The 27591-nt window shown below is 42.5% G+C and overlaps 21 non-coding genes across 21 annotated transcripts; all 21 read right to left on the bottom strand.

Annotated features, from left to right (window-relative positions):
• Positions 1–333: 333 nt before the first annotated feature.
• LOC129415169 (U5 spliceosomal RNA) lies at positions 334–449 on the bottom strand. Its single transcript, XR_008634753.2, has one exon. It is a non-coding gene; the product is annotated as a U5 spliceosomal RNA (small nuclear RNA).
• Positions 450–1473: 1024 nt separating this feature from the next.
• Positions 1474–1545, bottom strand: trnag-ucc (transfer RNA glycine (anticodon UCC)). Its single transcript has one exon. It is a non-coding gene; the product is annotated as a tRNA-Gly (tRNA).
• A 973-nt stretch (positions 1546–2518) lies between these two features.
• Positions 2519–2634, bottom strand: LOC129415141 (U5 spliceosomal RNA). The gene has a single exon (XR_008634728.2). It is a non-coding gene; the product is annotated as a U5 spliceosomal RNA (small nuclear RNA).
• A 4423-nt stretch (positions 2635–7057) lies between these two features.
• Positions 7058–7129, bottom strand: trnag-ucc (transfer RNA glycine (anticodon UCC)). The gene has a single exon. It is a non-coding gene; the product is annotated as a tRNA-Gly (tRNA).
• Positions 7130–8005: 876 nt separating this feature from the next.
• LOC141364014 (U5 spliceosomal RNA) lies at positions 8006–8121 on the bottom strand. Its single transcript, XR_012369764.1, has one exon. It is a non-coding gene; the product is annotated as a U5 spliceosomal RNA (small nuclear RNA).
• Positions 8122–9148: 1027 nt separating this feature from the next.
• trnag-ucc (transfer RNA glycine (anticodon UCC)) lies at positions 9149–9220 on the bottom strand. Its single transcript has one exon. It is a non-coding gene; the product is annotated as a tRNA-Gly (tRNA).
• Positions 9221–10193: 973 nt separating this feature from the next.
• Positions 10194–10309, bottom strand: LOC141364015 (U5 spliceosomal RNA). The gene has a single exon (XR_012369765.1). It is a non-coding gene; the product is annotated as a U5 spliceosomal RNA (small nuclear RNA).
• A 1024-nt stretch (positions 10310–11333) lies between these two features.
• trnag-ucc (transfer RNA glycine (anticodon UCC)) lies at positions 11334–11405 on the bottom strand. Its single transcript has one exon. It is a non-coding gene; the product is annotated as a tRNA-Gly (tRNA).
• Positions 11406–12378: 973 nt separating this feature from the next.
• LOC141364016 (U5 spliceosomal RNA) lies at positions 12379–12494 on the bottom strand. The gene has a single exon (XR_012369766.1). It is a non-coding gene; the product is annotated as a U5 spliceosomal RNA (small nuclear RNA).
• A 1024-nt stretch (positions 12495–13518) lies between these two features.
• trnag-ucc (transfer RNA glycine (anticodon UCC)) lies at positions 13519–13590 on the bottom strand. The gene has a single exon. It is a non-coding gene; the product is annotated as a tRNA-Gly (tRNA).
• A 973-nt stretch (positions 13591–14563) lies between these two features.
• Positions 14564–14679, bottom strand: LOC141364017 (U5 spliceosomal RNA). Its single transcript, XR_012369767.1, has one exon. It is a non-coding gene; the product is annotated as a U5 spliceosomal RNA (small nuclear RNA).
• Positions 14680–15705: 1026 nt separating this feature from the next.
• trnag-ucc (transfer RNA glycine (anticodon UCC)) lies at positions 15706–15777 on the bottom strand. Its single transcript has one exon. It is a non-coding gene; the product is annotated as a tRNA-Gly (tRNA).
• A 973-nt stretch (positions 15778–16750) lies between these two features.
• Positions 16751–16866, bottom strand: LOC141364018 (U5 spliceosomal RNA). Its single transcript, XR_012369768.1, has one exon. It is a non-coding gene; the product is annotated as a U5 spliceosomal RNA (small nuclear RNA).
• Positions 16867–17882: 1016 nt separating this feature from the next.
• On the bottom strand, positions 17883–17954 carry trnag-ucc (transfer RNA glycine (anticodon UCC)). The gene has a single exon. It is a non-coding gene; the product is annotated as a tRNA-Gly (tRNA).
• Positions 17955–18928: 974 nt separating this feature from the next.
• On the bottom strand, positions 18929–19044 carry LOC141364019 (U5 spliceosomal RNA). Its single transcript, XR_012369769.1, has one exon. It is a non-coding gene; the product is annotated as a U5 spliceosomal RNA (small nuclear RNA).
• A 1022-nt stretch (positions 19045–20066) lies between these two features.
• On the bottom strand, positions 20067–20138 carry trnag-ucc (transfer RNA glycine (anticodon UCC)). Its single transcript has one exon. It is a non-coding gene; the product is annotated as a tRNA-Gly (tRNA).
• A 973-nt stretch (positions 20139–21111) lies between these two features.
• On the bottom strand, positions 21112–21226 carry LOC141364033 (U5 spliceosomal RNA). The gene has a single exon (XR_012369783.1). It is a non-coding gene; the product is annotated as a U5 spliceosomal RNA (small nuclear RNA).
• Positions 21227–22230: 1004 nt separating this feature from the next.
• trnag-ucc (transfer RNA glycine (anticodon UCC)) lies at positions 22231–22302 on the bottom strand. Its single transcript has one exon. It is a non-coding gene; the product is annotated as a tRNA-Gly (tRNA).
• A 973-nt stretch (positions 22303–23275) lies between these two features.
• On the bottom strand, positions 23276–23390 carry LOC141364029 (U5 spliceosomal RNA). Its single transcript, XR_012369779.1, has one exon. It is a non-coding gene; the product is annotated as a U5 spliceosomal RNA (small nuclear RNA).
• A 1016-nt stretch (positions 23391–24406) lies between these two features.
• On the bottom strand, positions 24407–24478 carry trnag-ucc (transfer RNA glycine (anticodon UCC)). Its single transcript has one exon. It is a non-coding gene; the product is annotated as a tRNA-Gly (tRNA).
• A 974-nt stretch (positions 24479–25452) lies between these two features.
• Positions 25453–25568, bottom strand: LOC141364020 (U5 spliceosomal RNA). Its single transcript, XR_012369770.1, has one exon. It is a non-coding gene; the product is annotated as a U5 spliceosomal RNA (small nuclear RNA).
• Between the last annotated feature and the right edge of the window lie 2023 nt (positions 25569–27591).

A 27591-nucleotide genomic window follows, 5' to 3' on the forward strand; every position in this document is an offset into this window, starting at 1 on the left:
GACATAATTAAAAGTGTATTGTGTGTTTTTCAGTTGTATTTAGGGCAAACAAATCATTAAAACCATCTCCCCTTTTAATTATGCACATTTTTGTCATTAAATCTGATTTTCGAAACGATTCGAAACAGTTATGACGTAATGAAGCCTCGTTTGCTAAAATCACGTGACTTGGCCAGTTTGAAACACGCTCCGAGCCGATTGACTCGAAACAAAAGATTCGTAAAAGTTTCGAAGCCTCACGAAGCTGCGCTTCGAAAGCGACCATCGTTACTGAACACCTCGCGACAAACAAAACCATAAAGAAAGATTTTCTACAATTGACCAAAGTTACGCAGCTCTGCTGTGCGCAGAGCACCCAAAAATACAATAAACTCACAACGGTCCCCCTCCACGGAAATCTTTAGTAAAAGGCGAAAGATTTATACGCAGTTGAAGGAAAACTTGAGTCATGCCCAACAAACCTCGACCCAGTGTGCTCCCTGTGCCACACCATAATGTTCAAAAAGGGTAATTTCTGGTTCAGGATCCACCCAGACCCTTCCACCTGGGAGGAGCCAAAGAGGTAGAAATACCTTCCTGCCCAAAATAAAGACACAGGCACAGGCTACTAACATGTCACAGTGTGATCTTTTGCTGAGAGGTTTTGGGGAATGAAACTCTGTGCACATTACACAGAGGATGCACCGGCACAGGTTACCTCCAATCTCCATCCCATTAGGTTTTCAAATCTCAAAAAACAAAAAAATAATAAAAGCCAGCCCAAAATTGACAGAAGAGGAATTTTCTTCCAAGCCAGGGGAATCTTCATTCATTTCCATAGCCTCTAGAAAAAAAAAGGAAAAAGAAAGGACCCCAACAGAAGAACAAGGTCTAAGACCTTCAGCTTAATAGATCATTTTCAATTCAAACATTCTTTTTGGGGCTATGATAGCTGGTGTTAGGGCAGGGTGTAGTTTATGGTTAATTTATTTCAGGTAAATAGTAAAAAAGCAAGGGGATGGGTTGAGCTTCAGAATGGGGTAGGGTTGTCCTTTTAAAGGACCAATCTAGGGGGTTTACTGATTTTGGGGTAAGGATGGTAGTTGGCTGGGGAAGTAGAAGGGAATGTTTTTTAAAAAAACAGGTAAAGAAACTTTTTAAAATAGAAACAAACACACAAAATAAACAAACAAAAAATAAACGGGGAGAATAAACAGGAAGGCTGTCATCACAAATGGGGAGTGTGTTATAAGCTGCGTTCTGGGTTCACTATCCGGCTCGGCGACTCAACCCAGACGTGAAGTCCTCGTTAGTATAGTGGACAGTATCTCCGCCTGTCACGCGGAAGACAGGGGTTCGATTCCCCGACGGGGAGATCTGTGTTTCGTTTGACTTCTCAAACAACTTGCGCGAGCCACCTTTTACGAATCAAAATCGGCTGTAGAAGTGCGCTGCTTTGCTCTCCTCCTCACGATGGGGTCGAGCGAAAAGCGATGCGTTGGCCGGGAATCGAACCCGGGTCAACTGCTTGGAAGGCAGCTATGCTCACCACTATACCACCAACGCAGGCGGACAGGTGTTGCTCAACAGGACTTGTGAATATCCTGAACCAACTGTTGTTTCAGAGCTGCACTGAATTGATCACGGATTCAGTCGATTCCCTTCCATGCCTCCTGCTGGTGTCTGTAACTTGATAACCACAGAATCCCAAGACTACTCTTTCGAAGGGGAGGTTGGCGGGCGTGACGCCAGGGCGAGAGAGAGAAGTCCTCGTTAGTAAAGTGGACAGTATCTCCGCCTGTCACGCGGAAGACCGGGGTTCGATTCCCCGACGGGGAGGTTTGCTTTGTCTATGCACTGCCGATTGAAATGCAAGCGGTATGGCACAAGCTGAACGCTGCTGTTCGTCTGCCGTTTTCGCACCTCTTGCTGTCCCTATGTTGGAGTCACAAGGCGCCTTTGTTTAAAGCCACTGAACACTAGTGATGGCAGAAACGAAGCTTTTCGAACTTCGAATCAATTGAACCTATTGCTTCGGAAATTGATTCAGTTTTTCGAAGCGTTCGAAACACCACACTCGCTGGCGACACCTGCTGGTCAAAATAGTGTTAAAGCAGATCTTTCCAAACATTTTACACTTTATTTTACAAAATAATAGCAAGATTTGTATTAAAACATGTTTAAAATTTTTTTTGAACTTAATTAAGACATAATTAAAAGTGTATTGTGTGTTTTTCAGTTGTATTTAGGGCAAACAAATCATTAAAACCATCTCCCCTTTTAATTATGCACATTTTTGTCATTAAATCTGATTTTCAAAACGATTCGAAACAGTTATGACGTAATGAAGCCTCGTTTGCTAAAATCACGTGACTTGGCCAGTTTGAAACACGCTCCGAGCCGATTGACTCGAAACAAAAGATTCGTAAAAGTTTCGAAGCCTCACGAAGCTGCGCTTCGAAAGCAACCATCGTTACTGAACACCTCGCGACAAACAAAACCATAAAGAAAGATTTTCTACAATTGACCAAAGTTACGCAGCTCTGCTGTGCGCAGAGCACCCAAAAATACAATAAACTCACAACGGTCCCCCTCCACGGAAATCTTTAGTAAAAGGCGAAAGATTTATACGCAGTTGAAGGAAAACTTGAGTCATGCCCAACAAACCTCGACCCAGTGTGCTCCCTGTGCCACACCATAATGTTCAAAAAGGGTAATTTCTGGTTCAAGATCCACCCAGACCCTTCCACCTTCTTCTTCTTCTTCTTTTGAATTTGCGGCAGCATAGACGCATCACCGGCGTATTACTGCCCTCCTCAGGTCATTAAGGGACTCGGTTTAGCCTTTAAATCCTTGCGTACAGTCCAGTCTTGCGCAGAAACTTAATAAAAATCTTTATGGACTCATAATCCTTTGGGTTAAGAATAGTCTGTACAGATATATTAGAGATTCCACACTCCAATAACTCTGAAATCATGTGACGTCTTGCTGTATAATGGATGGAACACTCCATTATTACATGATTTACAGTTTCTTCTTGTCCACATCTACATCTGCCATCTGGATGCTTCCCAACCCTTGCCAACCCAAAGTTTAATGTACAATGGCCCAACCTTAATCTAGTCAAAATGACACTATCTTTCATTTCTAATGTTGTACTTACATTACATCCTACTATTGGCTGAACAGAATAATAATGTCTGCCTTTATATCCCTCATTCCATTCTTTTTGCCATAATTTTATTGTTCTTTCTTGGATAATACTTTTACATTCTACCCTACCGAACATAACCTCCAACTCCACTTCACTTCTATTTACTGCACTTCTTGCCATTTCATCTGCCTCTTCATTTCCCTTAACCCCAATGTGAGCAGGTACCCAAATAAATCCCACTATATTCCCCATTTTATTAACTCTATTAAGTGTTACTAAGATTTCTACAACTAGATCTGCCCTGACTTCACTTTTCCTTCCCTTTAATGCCATTAAAGCAGCACTTGAGTCTGAACAAATTATTCTTTTCCCCCGATCCATTTTCCTCCACCCACTCCAAGGCCAATAAAATAGCCACCAACTCTGCAGTAATGGCTGACATATTATCTGTTAGCCTCTTTCCATTCATTACTTTCAGCTGAGGGATACTTATTCCTATTGCTGTTCTCTTACTTCTTAAATTCATTGAACCATCCGTAAATATCTGCACATACTCGGGCCAGCTCTCCTTTAAATGCTTATACACCATATCCACAGGGTTACCTTCATATTCCTTTATTTGCTCTAAAATACTTAGGTCCACTTTAGGAACTGGCAGTAACCATGGAGGTACTGGAGGCCAAATAATTACTGGTACGATCATGATATCGTTCACTCCTGTATCCTGAGCTTCCTTACCTATTGACGTCTTCCTACTCTCTTTTTTATTTCCATCCCTTTCCTGAAGTTCCCAGTGCTCCTCTAATAAAATCCTAGCTGGGTTAACACAATTATAACTTCTTAACTTTGTCCAATAAAACAGGAATAATTTATTCCGTCGGAGCTCTAGTGTAGTCTCCCCCATTTCAATTAACAAAGCATTAAGTGGCGTAGATCTCATTGCTCCTCCACAAATTCTCAGTGCTTTTGCTTGTACTACATCCAATTTCTTTAAAACAGATCCTGATGCTGATCTATATACCATACACCCATAATCAATATTAGCTCTAATTATTCCCCTAAAAATCATCATTAAACACTCTCTACTTGCACCCCAGTCCATTCCCACTAAACATCTTAAGGTATTAATAACCCTCTCACACTTTTTCACTGTATTATTTATGTGCTCTTTCCAAGTCATTCTTTCCTCAAACCAAACACCTAAGAACTTAAATGATTTAACTTTTTCTATAGGACTTTTATAAATACTTAAAGCCTTATCTAAAATTTTCCTCTTTAAACCAAACACAACATATTTTGATTTTGATACTGAAATTCTAAAACCCCATTCATCTGCCCATGCCTCTACTTTATTAATTGCTTGTTGCATTTGTTTATAAATATAATTCAAATTCCGCCCTCTTTTCCAAACAGCTGCATCGTCAGCAAATAATGCCATTCCAAAACCTCTATTTAACTTACTAAAAATATCGTTAATCATTACATTAAATAACACTGGGCTAATAACGCTTCCCTGAGGGGTTCCATTTTCCACACTTTCCTTTCTGGACATTGACCCGTCTACTTTCACCTGAATGGTACGCTCCCTCAGAAAATCTTTAATCCAATTTAACATCCTACCTCTTACCCCAGCATCATATAACTTTATCATTAAGCCCTCTTTCCATACTGTATCATAGGCTTTTTCAATGTCTAAAAACACACTCATGACAACTTCCTTATTCGCCATAGCTCTTCTAATATCTAAGTCCAACACTAATACAGAGTCCATAGTAGACCTTCCCGCTCTAAAACCACTTTGGTACGGAACAAAGAATTCCTGTTTCTCAAGCATATATACTAACCGATCTGTAACCATACGTTCCATAATCTTGCATAAAACAGCTGTAAGAGCAATAGGGCGATATGATTTAGGATCATCTGCCTTTTTCCCCGGTTTTAATATTGGAACAATCGTTGCATGTTTCCATTCCCTCGGCAAAATACTACATTCCCATACTACATTAACTAATTCCAACACTTCCTCTAACACGACATCATCCAAATGAAGAAATATTTGATATCCTATTCTATCTCTACCAGGCGTTGTATTTTTCCCCCTTGCGATTGCTTGTTTTAACTCTTCCAATGAAAAATATGCATTCACCACCCTCATGTTATCTTTATTATATTCAAGTTTATACTTCTCATTTTTTAATTTCTTTTCTCTTTCCTTTTTACTAATTGGGGTAATGCTTTCTGAACTATGCACCTCCTTAAAAGACTTAACTAACAGATCAGCTTTCTCCTTATTTTTAACTGCTTCCTGTCCCTCAAATTTTAACACCGGAATTTTATTAGTCCGATACTCTCCTGTCATCCTATGCACCAGTGCCCATAACCTCCTACTATTTGTTTCAGGTCCTAAAGTACCACAAAACTTACGCCAGCTTTCCCTCTTTGCCTCTTTTATAACTCTTCTAGCCTTAGCCCTTAATCTCTTATAATCTATTGCGTATTCTTCCATTGGACACTTCCTTACCTTTCGATATGCCTTATTTCGAGCTAACACTGCTTGAGTACATTTCTCATTCCACCAAGGCACAATTTGCCGTTCTTTTGGACAATCATACTTTGGAATAAACTCTTCTGCTACCTGAATCAACATACAGCACAAAGAATCATTCCACTTGTCTATATCATCTTTAACCACATAATTAATCTCTTCCTGAGCTCTTATATTAAATTCTTCCCATCTAGCCTTAGAATAATTATATTTTTCTGACCTATATTCCTGCTCTTTTACCAACTTCCTCCCAAATCTACTTAAAACTGGGACATGATCACTCCCAATCGTATATCGGTCCATTATATCCCACTCTGCTCTCATGGCTAACTCTGGAGAAGCAAACGTTAAATCTAAACAGGAACTACCCCCTTGATTAACCTGAAATCTAGTAGGTCTACCATCATTTAACACCACCAACCCATGTTTATCCAGACCCTTCCACCTGGGAGGAGCCAAAGAGGTAGAAATACCTTCCTGCCCAAAATAAAGACACAGGCACAGGCTACTAACATGTCACAGTGTGATCTTTTGCTGAGAGGTTTTGGGGAATGAAACTCTGTGCACATTACACAGAGGATGCACCGGCACAGGTTACCTCCAATCTCCATCCCATTAGGTTTTCAAATCTCAAAAAACAAAAAAAAATAATAAAAGCCAGCCCAAAATTGACAGAAGAGGAATTTTCTTCCAAGCCAGGGGAATCTTCATTCATTTCCATAGCCTCTAGAAAATAAAAGGAAAAAGAAAGGGCCCCAACAGAAGAACAAGGTCTAAGACCTTCAGCTTAATAGATCATTTTCAATTCAAACATTCTTTTTGGGGCTATGATAGCTGGTGTTAGGGCAGGGTGTAGTTTATGGTTAATTTATTTCAGGTAAATAGTAAAAAAAGCAAGGGGATGGGTTGAGCTTCAGAATGGGGTAGGGTTGTCCTTTTAAAGGACCAATCTAGGGGGTTTACTGATTTTGGGGTAAGGATGGTAGTTGGCTGGGGAAGTAGAAGGGAATGTTTTTTAAAAAAAAACAGGTAAAGAAACTTTTTAAAATAGAAACAAACACACAAAATAAACAAACAAAAAATAAACGGGGAGAATAAACAGGAAGGCTGTCATCACAAATGGGGAGTGTGTTATAAGCTGCGTTCTGGGTTCACTATCTGGCTCGGCGACTCAACCCAGACGTGAAGTCCTCGTTAGTATAGTGGACAGTATCTCCGCCTGTCACGCCGAAGACCAGGGTTCGATTCCCCGACGGGGAGATCTGTGTTTCGTTTGACTTCTCAAACAACTTGCGCGAGCCACCTTTTACGAATCAAAATCGGCTGTAGAAGTGCGCTGCTTTGCTCTCCTCCTCACGATGGGGTCGAGCGAAAAGCGATGCGTTGGCCGGGAATCGAACCCGTGTCAACTGCTTGGAAGGCAGCTATGCTCACCACTATACCACCAACGCAGGCGGACAGGTGTTGCTCAACAGGACTTGTGAATATCCTGAACCAACTTTCCGCCTTTCGAAGGGGAGGTTGGCGGGCGTGACGCCAGGGCGAGAGAGAGAAGTCCTCGTTAGTATAGTGGACAGTATCTCCGCCTGTCACGCGGAAGACCGGGGTTCGATTCCCCGACGGGGAGGTTTGCTTTGTCTATGCACTGCCGATTGAAATGCAAGCGGTATGGCACAAGCTGAACGCTGCTGTTCGTCCGCCGTTTTCGCACCTCTTGCCGTCCCTATGTTGGAGTCACAAGGCGCCTTTGTTTAAAGCCACTGAACACTACTGATGGCAGAAACGAAGCTTTTCGAACTTCGAATCAATTGAACCTATTGCTTCGGAAATTGATTCAGTTTTTCGAAGCGTTCGAAACACCACACTCGCTGGCGACACCTGCTGGTCAAAATAGTGTTAAAGCAGATCTTTCCAAACATTTTACACTTTATTTTACAAAATAATAGCAAGATTTGTATTAAAACATGTTTAAAAATTTTTTTGAACTTAATTAAGACATAATTAAAAGTGTATTGTGTGTTTTTCAGTTGTATTTAGGGCAAACAAATCATTAAAACCATCTCCCCTTTTAATTATGCACATTTTTGTCATTAAATCTGATTTTCGAAACGATTCGAAACAGTTATGACGTAATGAAGCCTCGTTTGCTAAAATCACGTGACTTGGCCAGTTTGAAACACGCTCCGAGCCGATTGACTCGAAACAAAAGATTCGTAAAAGTTTCGAAGCCTCACGAAGCTGCGCTTCGAAAGCGACCATCGTTACTGAACACCTCGCGACAAACAAAACCATAAAGAAAGATTTTCTACAATTGACCAAAGTTACGCAGCTCTGCTGTGCGCAGAGCACCCAAAAATACAATAAACTCACAACGGTCCCCCTCCACGGAAATCTTTAGTAAAAGGCGAAAGATTTATACGCAGTTGAAGGAAAACTTGAGTCATGCCCAACAAACCTCGACCCAGTGTGCTCCCTGTGCCACACCATAATGTTCAAAAAGGGTAATTTCTGGTTCAGGATCCACCCAGACCCTTCCACCTGGGAGGAGCCAAAGAGGTAGAAATACCTTCCTGCCCAAAATAAAGACACAGGCACAGGCTACTAACATGTCACAGTGTGATCTTTTGCTGAGAGGTTTTGGGGAATGAAACTCTGTGCACATTACACAGAGGATGCACCGGCACAGGTTACCTCCAATCTCCATCCCATTAGGTTTTCAAATCTCAAAAAACAAAAAAAAATAATAAAAGCCAGCCCAAAATTGACAGAAGAGGAATTTTCTTCCAAGCCAGGGGAATCTTCATTCATTTCCATAGCCTCTAGAAAATAAAAGGAAAAAGAAAGGGCCCCAACAGAAAAACAAGGTCTAAGACCTTCAGCTTAATAGATCATTTTCAATTCAAACATTCTTTTTGGGGCTATGATAGCTGGTGTTAGGGCAGGGTGTAGTTTATGGTTAATTTATTTCAGGTAAATAGTAAAAAAGCAAGGGGATGGGTTGAGCTTCAGAATGGGGAAGGGTTGTCCTTTTAAAGGACCAATCTAGGGGGTTTACTGATTTTGGGGTAAGGATGGTAGTTGGCTGGGGAAGTAGAAGGGAATGTTTTTTAAAAAAAACAGGTAAAGAAACTTTTTAAAATAGAAACAAACACACAAAATAAACAAACAAAAAATAAACGGGGAGAATAAACAGGAAGGCTGTCATCACAAATGGGGAGTGTGTTATAAGCTGCGTTCTGGGTTCACTATCCGGCTCGGCGACTCAACCCAGACGTGAAGTCATCGTTAGTATAGTGGACAGTATCTCCGCCTGTCACGCGGAAGACAGGGGTTCGATTCCCCGACGGGGAGATCTGTGTTTCGTTTGACTTCTCAAACAACTTGCGCGAGCCACCTTTTACGAATCAAAATCGGCTGTAGAATTGCGCTGCTTTGCTCTCCTCCTCACGATGGGGTCGAGCGAAAAGCGATGCGTTGGCCGGGAATCGAACCCGGGTCAACTGCTTGGAAGGCAGCTATGCTCACCACTATACCACCAACGCAGGCGGACAGGTGTTGCTCAACAGGACTTGTGAATATCCTGAACCAACTGTTGTTTCAGAGCTGCACTGAATTGATCACGGATTCAGTCGATTCCCTTCCATGCCTCCTGCTGGTGTCTGTAACTTGATAACCACAGAATCCCAAGACTACTCTTTCGAAGGGGAGGTTGGCGGGCGTGACGCCAGGGCGAGAGAGAGAAGTCCTCGTTAGTATAGTGGACAGTATCTCCGCCTGTCACGCGGAAGACCGGGGTTCGATTCCCCGACGGGGAGGTTTGCTTTGTCTATGCACTGCCGATTGAAATGCAAGCGGTATGGCACAAGCTGAACGCTGCTGTTCGTCCACAGTTTTCGCACCTCTTGCCGTCCCTATGTTGGAGTCACAAGGCGCCTTTGTTTAAAGCCACTGAACACTAGTGATGGCAGAAACGAAGCTTTTCGAACTTCGAATCAATTGAACCTATTGCTTCGGAAATTGATTCAGTTTTTCGAAGCGTTCGAAACACCACACTCGCTGGCGACACCTGCTGGTCAAAATAGTGTTAAAGCAGATCTTTCCAAACATTTTACACTTTATTTTACAAAATAATAGCAAGATTTGTATTAAAACATGTTTAAAAAATGTTTTGAACTTAATTAAGACATAATTAAAAGTGTATTGTGTGTTTTTCAGTTGTATTTAGGGCAAACAAATCATTAAAACCATCTCCCCTTTTAATTATGCACATTTTTGTCATTAAATCTGATTTTCGAAACGATTCGAAACAGTTATGACGTAATGAAGCCTCGTTTGCTAAAATCACGTGACTTGGCCAGTTTGAAACACGCTCCGAGCCGATTGACTCGAAACAAAAGATTCGTAAAAGTTTCGAAGCCTCACGAAGCTGCGCTTCGAAAGCGACCATCGTTACTGAACACCTCGCGACAAACAAAACCATAAAGAAAGATTTTCTACAATTGACCAAAGTTACGCAGCTCTGCTGTGCGCAGAGCACCCAAAAATACAATAAACTCACAACGGTCCCCCTCCACGGAAATCTTTAGTAAAAGGCGAAAGATTTATACGCAGTTGAAGGAAAACTTGAGTCATGCCCAACAAACCTCGACCCAGTGTGCTCCCTGTGCCACACCATAATGTTCAAAAAGGGTAATTTCTGGTTCAGGATCCACCCAGACCCTTCCACCTGGGAGGAGCCAAAGAGGTAGAAATACCTTCCTGCCCAAAATAAAGACACAGGCACAGGCTACTAACATGTCACAGTGTGATCTTTTGCTGAGAGGTTTTGGGGAATGAAACTCTGTGCACATTACACAGAGGATGCACCGGCACAGGTTACCTCCAATCTCCATCCCATTAGGTTTTCAAATCTCAAAAAACAAAAAAATAATAAAAGCCAGCCCAAAATTGACAGAAGAGGAATTTTCTTCCAAGCCAGGGGAATCTTCATTCATTTCCATAGCCTCTAGAAAATAAAAGGAAAAAGAAAGGGCCCCAACAGAAGAACAAGGTCTAAGACCTTCAGCTTAATAGATCATTTTCAATTCAAACATTCTTTTTGGGGCTATGATAGCTGGTGTTAGGGCAGGGTGTAGTTTATGGTTAATTTATTTCAGGTAAATAGTAAAAAAGCAAGGGGATGGGTTGAGCTTCAGAATGGGGTAGGGTTGTCCTTTTAAAGGACCAATCTAGGGGGTTTACTGATTTTGGGGTAAGGATGGTAGTTGGCTGGGGAAGTAGAAGGGAATGTTTTTTAAAAAAACAGGTAAAGAAACTTTTTAAAATAGAAACAAACACACAAAATAAACAAACAAAAAATAAACGGGGAGAATAAACAGGAAGGCTGTCATCACAAATGGGGAGTGTGTTATAAGCTGCGTTCTGGGTTCACTATCCGGCTCGGCGACTCAACCCAGACGTGAAGTCCTCGTTAGTATAGTGGACAGTATCTCCGCCTGTCACGCGGAAGACCGGGGTTCGATTCCCCGACGGGGAGATCTGTGTTTCGTTTGACTTCTCAAACAACTTGCGCGAGCCACCTTTTACGAATCAAAATCGGCTGTAGAAGTGCGCTGCTTTGCTCTCCTCCTCACGATGGGGTCGAGCGAAAAGCGATGCGTTGGCCGGGAATCGAACCCGGGTCAACTGCTTGGAAGGCAGCTATGCTCACCACTATACCACCAACGCAGGCGGACAGGTGTTGCTCAACAGGACTTGTGAATATCCTGAACCAACTGTTGTTTCAGAGCTGCACTGAATTGATCACGGATTCAGTCGATTCCCTTCCATGCCTCCTGCTGGTGTCTGTAACTTGATAACCACAGAATCCCAAGACTACTCTTTCGAAGGGGAGGTTGGCGGGCGTGACGCCAGGGCGAGAGAGAGAAGTCCTCGTTAGTATAGTGGACAGTATCTCCGCCTGTCACGCGGAAGACCGGGGTTCGATTCCCCGACGGGGAGGTTTGCTTTGTCTATGCACTGCCGATTGAAATGCAAGCGGTATGGCACAAGCTGAACGCTGCTGTTCGTCCGCCGTTTTCGCACCTCTTGCCGTCCCTATGTTGGAGTCACAAGGCGCCTTTGTTTAAAGCCACTGAACACTAGTGATGGCAGAAACGAAGCTTTTCGAACTTCGAATCAATTGAACCTATTGCTTCGGAAATTGATTCAGTTTTTCGAAGCGTTCGAAACACCACACTCGCTGGCGACACCTGCTGGTCAAAATAGTGTTAAAGCAGATCTTTCCAAACATTTTACACTTTATTTTACAAAATAATAGCAAGATTTGTATTAAAACATGTTTAAAAAATGTTTTGAACTTAATTAAGACATAATTAAAAGTGTATTGTGTGTTTTTCAGTTGTATTTAGGGCAAACAAATCATTAAAACCATCTCCCCTTTTAATTATGCACATTTTTGTCATTAAATCTGATTTTCGAAACGATTCGAAACAGTTATGACGTAATGAAGCCTCGTTTGCTAAAATCACGTGACTTGGCCAGTTTGAAACACGCTCCGAGCCGATTGACTCGAAACAAAAGATTCGTAAAAGTTTCGAAGCCTCACGAAGCTGCGCTTCGAAAGCGACCATCGTTACTGAACACCTCGCGACAAACAAAACCATAAAGAAAGATTTTCTACAATTGACCAAAGTTACGCAGCTCTGCTGTGCGCAGAGCACCCAAAAATACAATAAACTCACAACGGTCCCCCTCCACGGAAATCTTTAGTAAAAGGCGAAAGATTTATACGCAGTTGAAGGAAAACTTGAGTCATGCCCAACAAACCTCGACCCAGTGTGCTCCCTGTGCCACACCATAATGTTCAAAAAGGGTAATTTCTGGTTCAGGATCCACCCAGACCCTTCCACCTGGGAGGAGCCAAAGAGGTAGAAATACCTTCCTGCCCAAAATAAAGACACAGGCACAGGCTACTAACATGTCACAGTGTGATCTTTTGCTGAGAGGTTTTGGGGAATGAAACTCTGTGCACATTACACAGAGGATGCACCGGCACAGGTTACCTCCAATCTCCATCCCATTAGGTTTTCAAATCTCAAAAAACAAAAAAATAATAAAAGCCAGCCCAAAATTGACAGAAGAGGAATTTTCTTCCAAGCCAGGGGAATCTTCATTCATTTCCATAGCCTCTAGAAAATAAAAGGAAAAAGAAAGGACCCCAACAGAAGAACAAGGTCTAAGACCTTCAGCTTAATAGATCATTTTCAATTCAAACATTCTTTTTGGGGCTATGATAGCTGGTGTTAGGGCAGGGTGTAGTTTATGGTTAATTTATTTCAGGTAAATAGTAAAAAAGCAAGGGGATGGGTTGAGCTTCAGAATGGGGTAGGGTTGTCCTTTTAAAGGACCAATCTAGGGGGTTTACTGATTTTGGGGTAAGGATGGTAGTTGGCTGGGGAAGTAGAAGGGAATGTTTTTTAAAAAAACAGGTAAAGAAACTTTTTAAAATAGAAACAAACACACAAAATAAACAAACAAAAAATAAACGGGGAGAATAAACAGGAAGGCTGTCATCACAAATGGGGAGTGTGTTATAAGCTGCGTTCTGGGTTCACTATCCGGCTCGGCGACTCAACCCAGACGTGAAGTCCTCGTTAGTATAGTGGACAGTATCTCCGCCTGTCACGCGGAAGACAGGGGTTCGATTCCCCGACGGGGAGATCTGTGTTTCGTTTGACTTCTCAAACAACTTGCGCGAGCCACCTTTTACGAATCAAAATCGGCTGTAGAAGTGCGCTGCTTTGCTCTCCTCCTCACGATGGGGTCGAGCGAAAAGCGATGCGTTGGCCGGGAATCGAACCCGGGTCAACTGCTTGGAAGGCAGCTATGCTCACCACTATACCACCAACGCAGGCGGACAGGTGTTGCTCAACAGGACTTGTGAATATCCTGAACCAACTGTTGTTTCAGAGCTGCACTGAATTGATCACGGATTCAGTCGATTCCCTTCCATGCCTCCTGCTGGTGTCTGTAACTTGATAACCACAGAATCCCAAGACTACTCTTTCGAAGGGGAGGTTGGCGGGCGTGACGCCAGGGCGAGAGAGAGAAGTCCTCGTTAGTAAAGTGGACAGTATCTCCGCCTGTCACGCGGAAGACCGGGGTTCGATTCCCCGACGGGGAGGTTTGCTTTGTCTATGCACTGCCGATTGAAATGCAAGCGGTATGGCACAAGCTGAACGCTGCTGTTCGTCTGCCGTTTTCGCACCTCTTGCCGTCCCTATGTTGGAGTCACAAGGCGCCTTTGTTTAAAGCCACTGAACACTAGTGATGGCAGAAACGAAGCTTTTCGAACTTCGAATCAATTGAACCTATTGCTTCGGAAATTGATTCAGTTTTTCGAAGCGTTCGAAACACCACACTCGCTGGCGACACCTGCTGGTCAAAATAGTGTTAAAGCAGATCTTTCCAAACATTTTACACTTTATTTTACAAAATAATAGCAAGATTTGTATTAAAACATGTTTAAAAATTTTTTTGAACTTAATTAAGACATAATTAAAAGTGTATTGTGTGTTTTTCAGTTGTATTTAGGGCAAACAAATCATTAAAACCATCTCCCCTTTTAATTATGCACATTTTTGTCATTAAATCTGATTTTCAAAACGATTCGAAACAGTTATGACGTAATGAAGCCTCGTTTGCTAAAATCACGTGACTTGGCCAGTTTGAAACACGCTCCGAGCCGATTGACTCGAAACAAAAGATTCGTAAAAGTTTCGAAGCCTCACGAAGCTGCGCTTCGAAAGCAACCATCGTTACTGAACACCTCGCGACAAACAAAACCATAAAGAAAGATTTTCTACAATTGACCAAAGTTACGCAGCTCTGCTGTGCGCAGAGCACCCAAAAATACAATAAACTCACAACGGTCCCCCTCCACGGAAATCTTTAGTAAAAGGCGAAAGATTTATACGCAGTTGAAGGAAAACTTGAGTCATGCCCAACAAACCTCGACCCAGTGTGCTCCCTGTGCCACACCATAATGTTCAAAAAGGGTAATTTCTGGTTCAAGATCCACCCAGACCCTTCCACCTGGGAGGAGCCAAAGAGGTAGAAATACCTTCCTGCCCAAAATAAAGACACAGGCACAGGCTACTAACATGTCACAGTGTGATCTTTTGCTGAGAGGTTTTGGGGAATGAAACTCTGTGCACATTACACAGAGGATGCACCGGCACAGGTTACCTCCAATCTCCATCCCATTAGGTTTTCAAATCTCAAAAAACAAAAAAATAATAAAAGCCAGCCCAAAATTGACAGAAGAGGAATTTTCTTCCAAGCCAGGGGAATCTTCATTCATTTCCATAGCCTCTAGAAAATAAAAGGAAAAAGAAAGGGCCCCAACAGAAGAACAAGGTCTAAGACCTTCAGCTTAATAGATCATTTTCAATTCAAACATTCTTTTTGGGGCTATGATAGCTGGTGTTAGGGCAGGGTGTAGTTTATGGTTAATTTATTTCAGGTAAATAGTAAAAAAAGCAAGGGGATGGGTTGAGCTTCAGAATGGGGTAGGGTTGTCCTTTTAAAGGACCAATCTAGGGGGTTTACTGATTTTGGGGTAAGGATGGTAGTTGGCTGGGGAAGTAGAAGGGAATGTTTTTTAAAAAAAACAGGTAAAGAAACTTTTTAAAATAGAAACAAACACACAAAATAAACAAACAAAAAATAAACGGGGAGAATAAACAGGAAGGCTGTCATCACAAATGGGGAGTGTGTTATAAGCTGCGTTCTGGGTTCACTATCCGGCTCGGCGACTCAACCCAGACGTGAAGTCCTCGTTAGTATAGTGGACAGTATCTCCGCCTGTCACGCCGAAGACCGGGGTTCGATTCCCTGACGGGGAGATCTGTGTTTTGTTTGACTTCTCAAACAACTTGCGCGAGCCACCTTTTACAAATCAAAATCGGCTGTAGAAGTGCGCTGCTTTGCTCTCCTCCTCACGATGGGGTCGAGCGAAAAGCGATGCGTTGGCCGGGAATCGAACCCGGGTCAACTGCTTGGAAGGCAGCTATGCTCACCACTATACCACCAACGCAGGCGGACAGGTGTTGCTCAACAGGACTTGTGAATATCCTGAACCAACTGTTGTTTCAGAGCTGCACTGAATTGATCACGGATTCAGTCGATTCCCTTCCATGCCTCCTGCTGGTGTCTGTAACTTGATAACCACAGAATCCCAAGACTACTCTTTCGAAGGGGAGGTTGGCGGGCGTGACGCCAGGGCGAGAGAGAGAAGTCCTCGTTAGTATAGTGGACAGTATCTCCGCCTGTCACGCGGAAGACCGGGGTTCGATTCCCCGACGGGGAGGTTTGCTTTGTCTATGCACTGCCGATTGAAATGCAAGCGGTATGGCACAAGCTGAACGCTGCTGTTCGTCCGCCGTTTTCGCACCTCTTGCCGTCCCTATGTTGGAGTCACAAGGCGCCTTTGTTTAAAGCCACTGAACACTAGTGATGGCAGAAACGAAGCTTTTCGAACTTCGAATCAATTGAACCTATTGCTTCGGAAATTGATTCAGTTTTTCGAAGCGTTCGAAACACCACACTCGCTGGCGACACCTGCTGGTCAAAATAGTGTTAAAGCAGATCTTTCCAAACATTTTACACTTTATTTTACAAAATAATAGCAAGATTTGTATTAAAACATGTTTAAAAAATGTTTTGAACTTAATTAAGACATAATTAAAAGTGTATTGTGTGTTGTTCAGTTGTATTTAGGGCAAACAAATCATTAAAACCATCTCCCCTTTTAATTATGCACATTTTTGTCATTAAATCTGATTTTCGAAACGATTCGAAACAGTTATGACGTAATGAAGCCTCGTTTGCTAAAATCACGTGACTTGGCCAGTTTGAAACACGCTCCGAGCCGATTGACTCGAAACAAAAGATTCGTAAAAGTTTCGAAGCCTCACGAAGCTGCGCTTCAAAAGCGACCATCGTTACTGAACACCTCGCGACAAACAAAACCATAAAGAAAGATTTTCTACAATTGACCAAAGTTACGCAGCTCTGCTGTGCGCAGAGCACCCAAAAATACAATAAACTCACAACGGTCCCCCTCCACGGAAATCTTTAGTAAAAGGCGAAAGATTTATACGCAGTTGAAGGAAAACTTGAGTCATGCCCAACAAACCTCGACCCAGTGTGCTCCCTGTGCCACACCATAATGTTCAAAAAGGGTAATTTCTGGTTCAGGATCCACCCAGACCCTTCCACCTGGGAGGAGCCAAAGAGGTAGAAATACCTTCCTGCCCAAAATAAAGACACAGGCACAGGCTACTAACATGTCACAGTGTGATCTTTTGCTGAGAGGTTTTGGGGAATGAAACTCTGTGCACATTACACAGAGGATGCACCGGCACAGGTTACCTCCAATCTCCATCCCATTAGGTTTTCAAATCTCAAAAAACAAAAAAATAATAAAAGCCAGCCCAAAATTGACAGAAGAGGAATTTTCTTCCAAGCCAGGGGAATCTTCATTCATTTCCATAGCCTCTAGAAAATAAAAGGAAAAAGAAAGGGCCCCAACAGAAGAACAAGGTCTAAGACCTTCAGCTTAATAGATCATTTTCAATTCAAACATTCTTTTTGGGGCTATGATAGCTGGTGTTAGGGCAGGGTGTAGTTTATGGTTAATTTATTTCAGGTAAATAGTAAAAAAGCAAGGTTGAGCTTCAGAATGGGGTAGGGATGTCCTTTTAAAGGACCAATCTAGGGGGTTTACTGATTTTGGGGTAAGGATGGTAGTTGGCTGGGGAAGTAGAAGGGAATGTTTTTTAAAAAACAGGTAAAGAAACTTTTTAAAATAGAAACAAACACACAAAATAAACAAACAAAAAATAAACGGGGAGAATAAACAGGAAGGCTGTCATCACAAATGGGGAGTGTGTTATAAGCTGCGTTCTGGGTTCACTATCCGGCTCGGCGACTCAACCCAGACGTGAAGTCCTCGTTAGTATAGTGGACAGTATCTCCGCCTGTCACGCGGAAGACCGGGGTTCGATTCCCCGACGGGGAGATCTGTGTTTCGTTTGACTTCTCAAACAACTTGCGCGAGCCACCTTTTACGAATCAAAATCGGCTGTAGAAGTGCGCTGCTTTGCTCTCCTCCTCACGATGGGGTCGAGCGAAAAGCGATGCGTTGGCCGGGAATCGAACCCGGGTCAACTGCTTGGAAGGCAGCTATGCTCACCACTATACCACCAACGCAGGCGGACAGGTGTTGATCAACAGGACTTGTGAATATCCTGAACCAACTGTTGTTTCAGAGCTGCACTGAATTGATCACGGATTCAGTCGATTCCCTTCCATGCCTCCTGCTGGTGTCTGTAACTTGATAACCACAGAATCCCAAGACTACTCTTTCGAAGGGGAGGTTTGCGGGCGTGACACCAGGGCGAGAGAGAGAAGTCCTCGTTAGTATAGTGGACAGTATCTCCGCCTGTCACGCGGAAGACCGGGGTTCGATTCCCCGACGGGGAGGTTTGCTTTTGTCTGTGCACTGCCGATTGAAATGCAAGCGGTATGGCACAAGCTGAACGCTGCTGTTCGTCCGCAGTTTTCGCACCTCTTGCCGTCCCTATGTTGGAGTCACAAGGCGCCTTTGTTTAAAGCCACTGAACACTAATGATGGCAGAAACGAAGCTTTTCGAACTTCGAATCAATTGAACCTATTGCTTCGGAAATTGATTTAGTTTTTCGAAGCGTTCGAAACACCACACTCGCTGGCGACACCTGCTGGTCAAAATAGTGTTAAAGCAGATCTTTCCAAACATTTTACACTTTATTTTACAAAATAATAGCAAGATTTGTATTAAAACATGTTTAAAAAATGTTTTGAACTTAATTAAGACATAATTAAAAGTGTATTGTGTGTTTTTCAGTTGTATTTAGGGCAAACAAATCATTAAAACCATCTCCCCTTTTAATTATGCACATTTTTGTCATTAAATCTGATTTTCGAAACGATTCGAAACAGTTATGACGTAATGAAGCCTCGTTTGCTAAAATCACGTGACTTGGCCAGTTTGAAACACGCTCCGAGCCGATTGACTCGAAACAAAAGATTCGTAAAAGTTTCGAAGCCTCACGAAGCTGCGCTTCGAAAGCGACCATCGTTACTGAACACCTCGCGACAAACAAAACCATAAAGAAAGATTTTCTACAATTGACCAAAGTTACGCAGCTCTGCTGTGCGCAGAGCACCCAAAAATACAATAAACTCACAACGGTCCCCCTCCACGGAAATCTTTAGTAAAAGGCGAAAGATTTATACGCAGTTGAAGGAAAACTTGAGTCATGCCCAACAAACCTCGACCCAGTGTGCTCCCTGTGCCACACCATAATGTTCAAAAAGGGTAATTTCTGGTTCAGGATCCACCCAGACCCTTCCACCTGGGAGGAGCCAAAGAGGTAGAAATACCTTCCTGCCCAAAATAAAGACACAGACACAGGCTACTAACATGTCACAGTGTGATCTTTTGCTGAGAGGTTTTGGGGAATGAAACTCTGTGCACATTACACAGAGGATGCACCGGCACAGGTTACCTCCAATCTCCATCCCATTAGGTTTTCAAATCTCAAAAAACAAAAAAATAATAAAAGCCAGCCCAAAATTGACAGAAGAGGAATTTTCTTCCAAGCCAGGGGAATCTTCATTCATTTCCATAGCCTCTAGAAAATAAAAGGAAAAAGAAAGGGCCCCAACAGAAGAACAAGGTCTAAGACCTTCAGCTTAATAGATAATTTTCAATTCAAACATTCTTTTTGGGGCTATGATAGCTGGTGTTAGGGCAGGGTGTAGTTTATGGTTAATTTATTTCAGGTAAATAGTAAAAAAGCAAGGGGATGGGTTGAGCTTCAGAATGGGGTAGGGTTGTCCTTTTAAAGGACCAATCTAGGGGGTTTACTGATTTTGGGGTAAGGATGGTAGTTGGCTGGGGAAGTAGAAGGGAATGTTTTTTAAAAAACAGGTAAAGAAACTTTTTAAAATAGAAACAAACACACAAAATAAACAAACAAAAAATAAACGGGGAGAATAAACAGGAAGGCTGTCATCACAAATGGGGAGTGTGTTATAAGCTGCGTTCTGGGTCACTATCCGGCTCGGCGACTCAACCCAGACGTGAAGTCCTCGTTAGTATAGTGGACAGTATCTCCGCCTGTCACGCGGAAGACCGGGGTTCGATTCCCCGACGGGGAGATCTGTGTTTCGTTTGACTTCTCAAACAACTTGCGCGAGCCACCTTTTACGAATCAAAATCGGCTGTAGAAGTGCGCTGCTTTGCTCTCCTCCTCACGATGGGGTCGAGCGAAAAGCGATGCGTTGACCGGGAATCGAACCCGGGTCAACTGCTTGGAAGGCAGCTATGCTCACCACTATACCACCAACGCAGGCGGACAGGTGTTGCTCAACAGGACTTGTGAATATCCTGAACCAACTGTTGTTTCAGAGCTGCACTGAATTGATCACGGATTCAGTCGATTCCCTTCCATGCCTCCTGCTGGTGTCTGTAACTTGATAACCACAGAATCCCAAGACTACTCTTTCGAAGGGGAGGTTGGCGGGCGTGACGCCAGGGCGAGAGAGAGAAGTCCTCGTTAGTATAGTGGACAGTATCTCCGCCTGTCACGCGGAAGACCGGGGTTCGATTCCCCGACGGGGAGGTTTGCTTTGTCTATGCACTGCCGATTGAAATGCAAGCGGTATGGCACAAGCTGAACGCTGCTGTTCGTCCGCCGTTTTCGCACCTCTTGCCGTCCCTATGTTGGAGTCACAAGGCGCCTTTGTTTAAAGCCACTGAACACTAGTGATGGCAGAAACGAAGCTTTTCGAACTTCGAATCAATTGAACCTATTGCTTCGGAAATTGATTCAGTTTTTCGAAGCGTTCGAAACACCACACTCGCTGGCGACACCTGCTGGTCAAAATAGTGTTAAAGCAGATCTTTCCAAACATTTTACACTTTATTTTACAAAATAATAGCAAGATTTCTATTAAAACATGTTTAAAAAATGTTTTGAACTTAATTAAGACATAATTAAAAGTTTATTGTGTGTTTTTCAGTTGTATTTAGGGCAAACAAATCATTAAAACCATCTCCCCTTTTAATTATGCACATTTTTGTCATTAAATCTGATTTTCGAAACGATTCGAAACAGTTATGACGTAATGAAGCCTCGTTTGCTAAAATCACGTGACTTGGCCAGTTTGAAACACGCTCCGAGCCGATTGACTCGAAACAAAAGATTCGTAAAAGTTTCGAAGCCTCACGAAGCTGCGCTTCGAAAGCGACCATCGTTACTGAACACCTCGCGACAAACAAAACCATAAAGAAAGATTTTCTACAATTGACCAAAGTTACGCAGCTCTGCTGTGCGCAGAGCACCCAAAATACAATAAACTCACAACGGTCCCCCTCCACGGAAATTTTTAGTAAAAGGCGAAAGATTTATACGCAGTTGAAGGAAAACTTGAGTCATGCCCAACAAACCTCGACCCAGTGTGCTCCCTGTGCCACACCATAATGTTCAAAAAGGGTAATTTCTGGTTCAAGATCCACCCAGACCCTTCCACCTGGAGGAGCCAAAGAGGTAGAAATACCTTCCTGCCCAAAATAAAGACACAGGCTACTAACATGTCACAGTGTGATCTTTTGCTGAGAGGTTTTGGGGAATGAAACTCTGTGCACATTACACAGAGGATGCACCGGCACAGGTTACCTCCAATCTCCATCCCATTAGGTTTTCAAATCTCAAAAAACAAAAAAATAATAAAAGCCAGCCCAAAATTGACAGAAGAGGAATTTTCTTCCAAGCCAGGGGAATCTTCATTCATTTCCATAGCCTCTAGAAAATAAAAGGAAAAAGAAAGGGCCCCAACAGAAGAACAAGGTCTAAGACCTTCAGCTTAATAGATCATTTTCAATTCAAACATTCTTTTTGGGGCTATGATAGCTGGTGTTAGGGCAGGGTGTAGTTTATGGTTAATTTATTTCAGGTAAATAGTAAAAAAGCAAGGGGATGGGTTGAGCTTCAGAATGGGGTAGGGATGTCCTTTTAAAGGACCAATCTAGGGGGTTTACTGATTTTGGGGTAAGGATGGTAGTTGGCTGGGGAAGTAGAAGGGAATGTTTTTTAAAAAACAGGTAAAGAAACTTTTTAAAATAGAAACAAACACACAAAATAAACAAACAAAAAATAAACGGGGAGAATAAACAGGAAGGCTGTCATCACAAATGGGGAGTGTGTTATAAGCTGCGTATCCGGCTCGGCGACTCAAACCAGACGTGAAGTCCTCGTTAGTATAGTGGACAGTATCTCCGCCTGTCACGCGGAAGACCGGGGTTCGATTCCCCGACGGGGAGATCTGTGTTTCGTTTGACTTCTCAAACAACTTGCGCGAGCCACCTTTTACGAATCAAAATCGGCTGTAGAAGTGCGCTGCTTTGCTCTCCTCCTCACGATGGGGTCGAGCGAAAAGCGATGCGTTGGCCGGGAATCGAACCCGGGTCAACTGCTTGGAAGGCAGCTATGCTCACCACTATACCACCAACGCAAGCGGACAGGTGTTGCTCAACAGGACTTGTGAATATCCTGAACCAACTGTTGTTTCAGAGCTGCACTGAATTGATCACGGATTCAGTCGATTCCCTTCCATGCCTCCTGCTGGTGTCTGTAACTTGATAACCACAGAATCCCAAGACTACTCTTTCGAAGGGGAGGTTGGCGGGCGTGACGCCAGGGCGAGAGAGAGAAGTCCTCGTTAGTATAGTGGACAGTATCTCCGCCTGTCACGCGGAAGACCGGGGTTCGATTCCCCGACGGGGAGGTTTGCTTTGTCTATGCACTGCCGATTGAAATGCAAGCGGTATGGCACAAGCTGAACGCTGCTGTTCGTCCGCCGTTTTCGCACCTCTTGCCGTCCCTATGTTGGAGTCACAAGGCGCCTTTGTTTAAAGCCACTGAACACTAGTGATGGCAGAAACGAAGCTTTTCGAACTTCGAATCAATTGAACCTATTGCTTCGGAAATTGATTCAGTTTTTCGAAGCGTTCGAAACACCACACTCGCTGGCGACACCTGCTGGTCAAAATAGTGTTAAAGCAGATCTTTCCAAACATTTTACACTTTATTTTACAAAATAATAGCAAGATTTGTATTAAAACATGTTTAAAAAATTTTTTGAACTTAATTAAGACATAATTAAAAGTGTATTGTGTGTTTTTCAGTTGTATTTAGGGCAAACAAATCATTAAAACCATCTCCCCTTTTAATTATGCACATTTTTGTCATTAAATCTGATTTTCGAAACGATTCGAAACAGTTATGACGTAATGAAGCCTCGTTTGCTAAAATCACGTGACTTGGCCAGTTTGAAACACGCTCCGAGCCGATTGACTCGAAACAAAAGACTCGTAAAAGTTTCGAAGCCTCACGAAGCTGCGCTTCGAAAGCGACCATCGTTACTGAACACCTCGCGACAAACAAAACCATAAAGAAAGATTTTCTACAATTGACCAAAGTTACGCAGCTCTGCTGTGCGCAGAGCACCCAAAATACAATAAACTCACAACGGTCCCCCTCCACGGAAATCTTTAGTAAAAGGCGAAAGATTTATACGCAGTTGAAGGAAAACTTGAGTCATGCCCAACAAACCTCGACCCAGTGTGCTCCCTGTGCCACACCATAATGTTCAAAAAGGGTAATTTCTGGTTCAAGATCCACCCAGACCCTTCCACCTGGAGGAGCCAAAGAGGTAGAAATACCTTCCTGCCCAAAATAAAGACACAGGCTACTAACATGTCACAGTGTGATCTTTTGCTGAGAGGTTTTGGGGAATGAAACTCTGTGCACATTACACAGAGGATGCACCGGCACAGGTTACCTCCAATCTCCATCCCATTAGGTTTTCAAATCTCAAAAAACAAAAAAATAATAAAAGCCAGCCCAAAATTGACAGAAGAGGAATTTTCTTCCAAGCCAGGGGAATCTTCATTCATTTCCATAGCCTCTAGAAAATAAAAGGAAAAAGAAAGGGCCCCAACAGAAGAACAAGGTCTAAGACCTTCAGCTTAATAGATCATTTTCAATTCAAACATTCTTTTTGGGGCTATGATAGCTGGTGTTAGGGCAGGGTGTAGTTTATGGTTAATTTATTTCAGGTAAATAGTAAAAAAGCAAGGGGATGGGTTGAGCTTCAGAATGGGGTAGGGATGTCCTTTTAAAGGACCAATCTAGGGGGTTTACTGATTTTGGGGTAAGGATGGTAGTTGGCTGGGGAAGTAGAAGGGAATGTTTTTTAAAAAACAGGTAAAGAAACTTTTTAAAATAGAAACAAACACACAAAATAAACAAACAAAAAATAAACGGGGAGAATAAACAGGAAGGCTGTCATCACAAATGGGGAGTGTGTTATAAGCTGCGTTCTGGGTTCACTATCCGGCTCGGCGACTCAACCCAGACTTGAAGTCCTCGTTAGTATAGTGGACAGTATCTCCGCCTGTCACGCGGAAGACCGGGGTTCGATTCCCCGACGGGGAGATCTGTGTTTCGTTTGACTTCTCAAACAACTTGCGCGAGCCACCTTTTACGAATCAAAATCGGCTGTAGAAGTGCGCTGCTTTGCTCTCCTCCTCACGATGGGGTCGAGCGAAAAGCGATGCGTTGGCCGGGAATCGAACCCGGGTCAACTGCTTGGAAGGCAGCTATGCTCACCACTATACCACCAACGCAGGCGGACAGGTGTTGCTCAACAGGACTTGTGAATATCCTGAACCAACTGTTGTTTCAGAGCTGCACTGAATTGATCACGGATTCAGTCGATTCCCTTCCATGCCTCCTGCTGGTGTCTGTAACTTGATAACCACAGAATCCCAAGACTACTCTTTCGAAGGGGAGGTTTGTGGGCGTGACACCAGGGCGAGAGAGAGAAGTCCTCGTTAGTATAGTGGACAGTATCTCCGCCTGTCACGCGGAAGACCGGGGTTCGATTCCCCGACGGGGAGGTTTGCTTTTGTCTGTGCACTGCCGATTGAAATGCAAGCGGTATGGCACAAGCTGAACGCTGCTGTTCATCCGCAGTTTTCGCACCTCTTGCCGTCCCTATGTTGGAGTCACAAGGCGCCTTTGTTTAAAGCCACTGAACACTAATGATGGCAGAAACGAAGCTTTTCGAACTTCGAATCAATTGAACCTATTGCTTCGGAAATTGATTTAGTTTTTCGAAGCGTTCGAAACACCACACTCGCTGGCGACACCTGCTGGTCAAAATAGTGTTAAAGCAGATCTTTCCAAACATTTTACACTTTATTTTACAAAATAATAGCAAGATTTGTATTAAAACATGTTTAAAAAATGTTTTGAACTTAATTAAGACATAATTAAAAGTGTATTGTGTGTTTTTCAGTTGTATTTAGGGCAAACAAATCATTAAAACCATCTCCCCTTTTAATTATGCACATTTTTGTCATTAAATCTGATTTTCGAAACGATTCGAAACAGTTATGACGTAATGAAGCCTCGTTTGCTAAAATCACGTGACTTGGCCAGTTTGAAACACGCTCCGAGCCGATTGACTCGAAACAAAAGATTCGTAAAAGTTTCGAAGCCTCACGAAGCTGCGCTTCGAAAGCGACCATCGTTACTGAACACCTCGCGACAAACAAAACCATAAAGAAAGATTTTCTACAATTGACCAAAGTTACGCAGCTCTGCTGTGCGCAGAGCACCCAAAAATACAATAAACTCACAACGGTCCCCCTCCACGGAAATCTTTAGTAAAAGGCGAAAGATTTATACGCAGTTGAAGGAAAACTTGAGTCATGCCCAACAAACCTCGACCCAGTGTGCTCCCTGTGCCACACCATAATGTTCAAAAAGGGTAATTTCTGGTTCAGGATCCACCCAGACCCTTCCACCTGGGAGGAGCCAAAGAGGTAGAAATACCTTCCTGCCCAAAATAAAGACACAGACACAGGCTACTAACATGTCACAGTGTGATCTTTTGCTGAGAGGTTTTGGGGAATGAAACTCTGTGCACATTACACAGAGGATGCACCGGCACAGGTTACCTCCAATCTCCATCCCATTAGGTTTTCAAATCTCAAAAAACAAAAAAATAATAAAAGCCAGCCCAAAATTGACAGAAGAGGAATTTTCTTCCAAGCCAGGGGAATCTTCATTCATTTCCATAGCCTCTAGAAAATAAAAGGAAAAAGAAAGGGCCCCAACAGAAGAACAAGGTCTAAGACCTTCAGCTTAATAGATCATTTTCAATTCAAACATTCTTTTTGGGGCTATGATAGCTGGTGTTAGGGCAGGGTGTAGTTTATGGTTAATTTATTTCAGGTAAATAGTAAAAAAGCAAGGGGATGGGTTGAGCTTCAGAATGGGGTAGGGTTGTCCTTTTAAAGGACCAATCTAGGGGGTTTACTGATTTTGGGGTAAGGATGGTAGTTGGCTGGGGAAGTAGAAGGGAATGTTTTTTAAAAAAACAGGTAAAGAAACTTTTTAAAATAGAAACAAACACACAAAATAAACAAACAAAAAATAAACGGGGAGAATAAACAGGAAGGCTGTCATCACAAATGGGGAGTGTGTTATAAGCTGCGTTCTGGGTCACTATCCGGCTCGGCGACTCAACCCAGACGTGAAGTCCTCGTTAGTATAGTGGACAGTATCTCCGCCTGTCACGCGGAAGACCGGGGTTCGATTCCCCGACGGGGAGATCTGTGTTTCGTTTGACTTCTCAAACAACTTGCGCGAGCCACCTTTTACGAATCAAAATCGGCTGTAGAAGTGCGCTGCTTTGCTCTCCTCCTCACGATGGGGTCGAGCGAAAAGCGATGCGTTGGCCGGGAATCGAACCCGGGTCAAGCGGGAGCCGAAAGTAGTTAAGCTTAACTTCCCTTAACTTTTCCCATTCATTCTCTATGGTAGTGCTTAACACTACGGATGCAATATACTTTTGGCCACACTTAGACGTCATGGCGCTGTTTCGTTTTTCCGCGGCGGGGATTTTAAGAAGCCCAGTGTTATCTGAGCAGGGGAGGAGCAGCGATTTACGATCGGAGAGGTATCTGTTTACAGATTTGTCAGATAAAAAACTTGTTTTGTTTTCTACAAAATAATATTTACTGTCTAAACAACCTTAAGAAAGATATTTACCAACGGTGACTGCTGTTTACGCAATCAGCCTGACAAACCGAAAAGGTAAGGTGAATGATTTACTTTAGCAATACTAACTTACTGTATTGCATATACATTATCATAATATATTTTATCATTTAAATTGCATGTATGTTATCATGCAATCGTATTGTTAATTGTGTTGAATGGTTTGTGACGTTAGGAAACAGTAAACCAAACTATTATAAAACTACAGTAAACCAAACTATTATAAAAAATAAAAACTCTTATAAAATTAAGCTGTTTTTATAAGAGTATATTTGTTTGTAAAGGGGAATGTTTCATCATTGATCTAACTATGTACTTTAAAAAAATTAATTACAAAAATTGTGTGTACAATTTAGTGTAATAATATATGAATAACATTTTACTATGAAAAAAATAGATAGTTAAACACACTAATAATCTGTGGATATTGTGAAATATATTAAACAGCAAATGTTGTACTATATATATAGTATATAGTATAGTATATATATGTATTTATTGATTTATTTATTTGATCAATTATTAATTACAATGTTTAATAATTATTTAGTTATTTCAGAATAAACAAGTACATTTAATTGATGCTTTATTTATTTAAAAAATATATTCAAATTAAAATAGAAGTGTGTTAATTAATTAAGTGTGTTAATGCAACAGACCATTAACACTA

The sequence above is a fragment of the Misgurnus anguillicaudatus genome, chromosome 5 (genome assembly GCF_027580225.2).
Source record: "Misgurnus anguillicaudatus chromosome 5, ASM2758022v2, whole genome shotgun sequence".
NCBI lineage: Eukaryota > Metazoa > Chordata > Actinopteri > Cypriniformes > Cobitidae > Misgurnus > Misgurnus anguillicaudatus.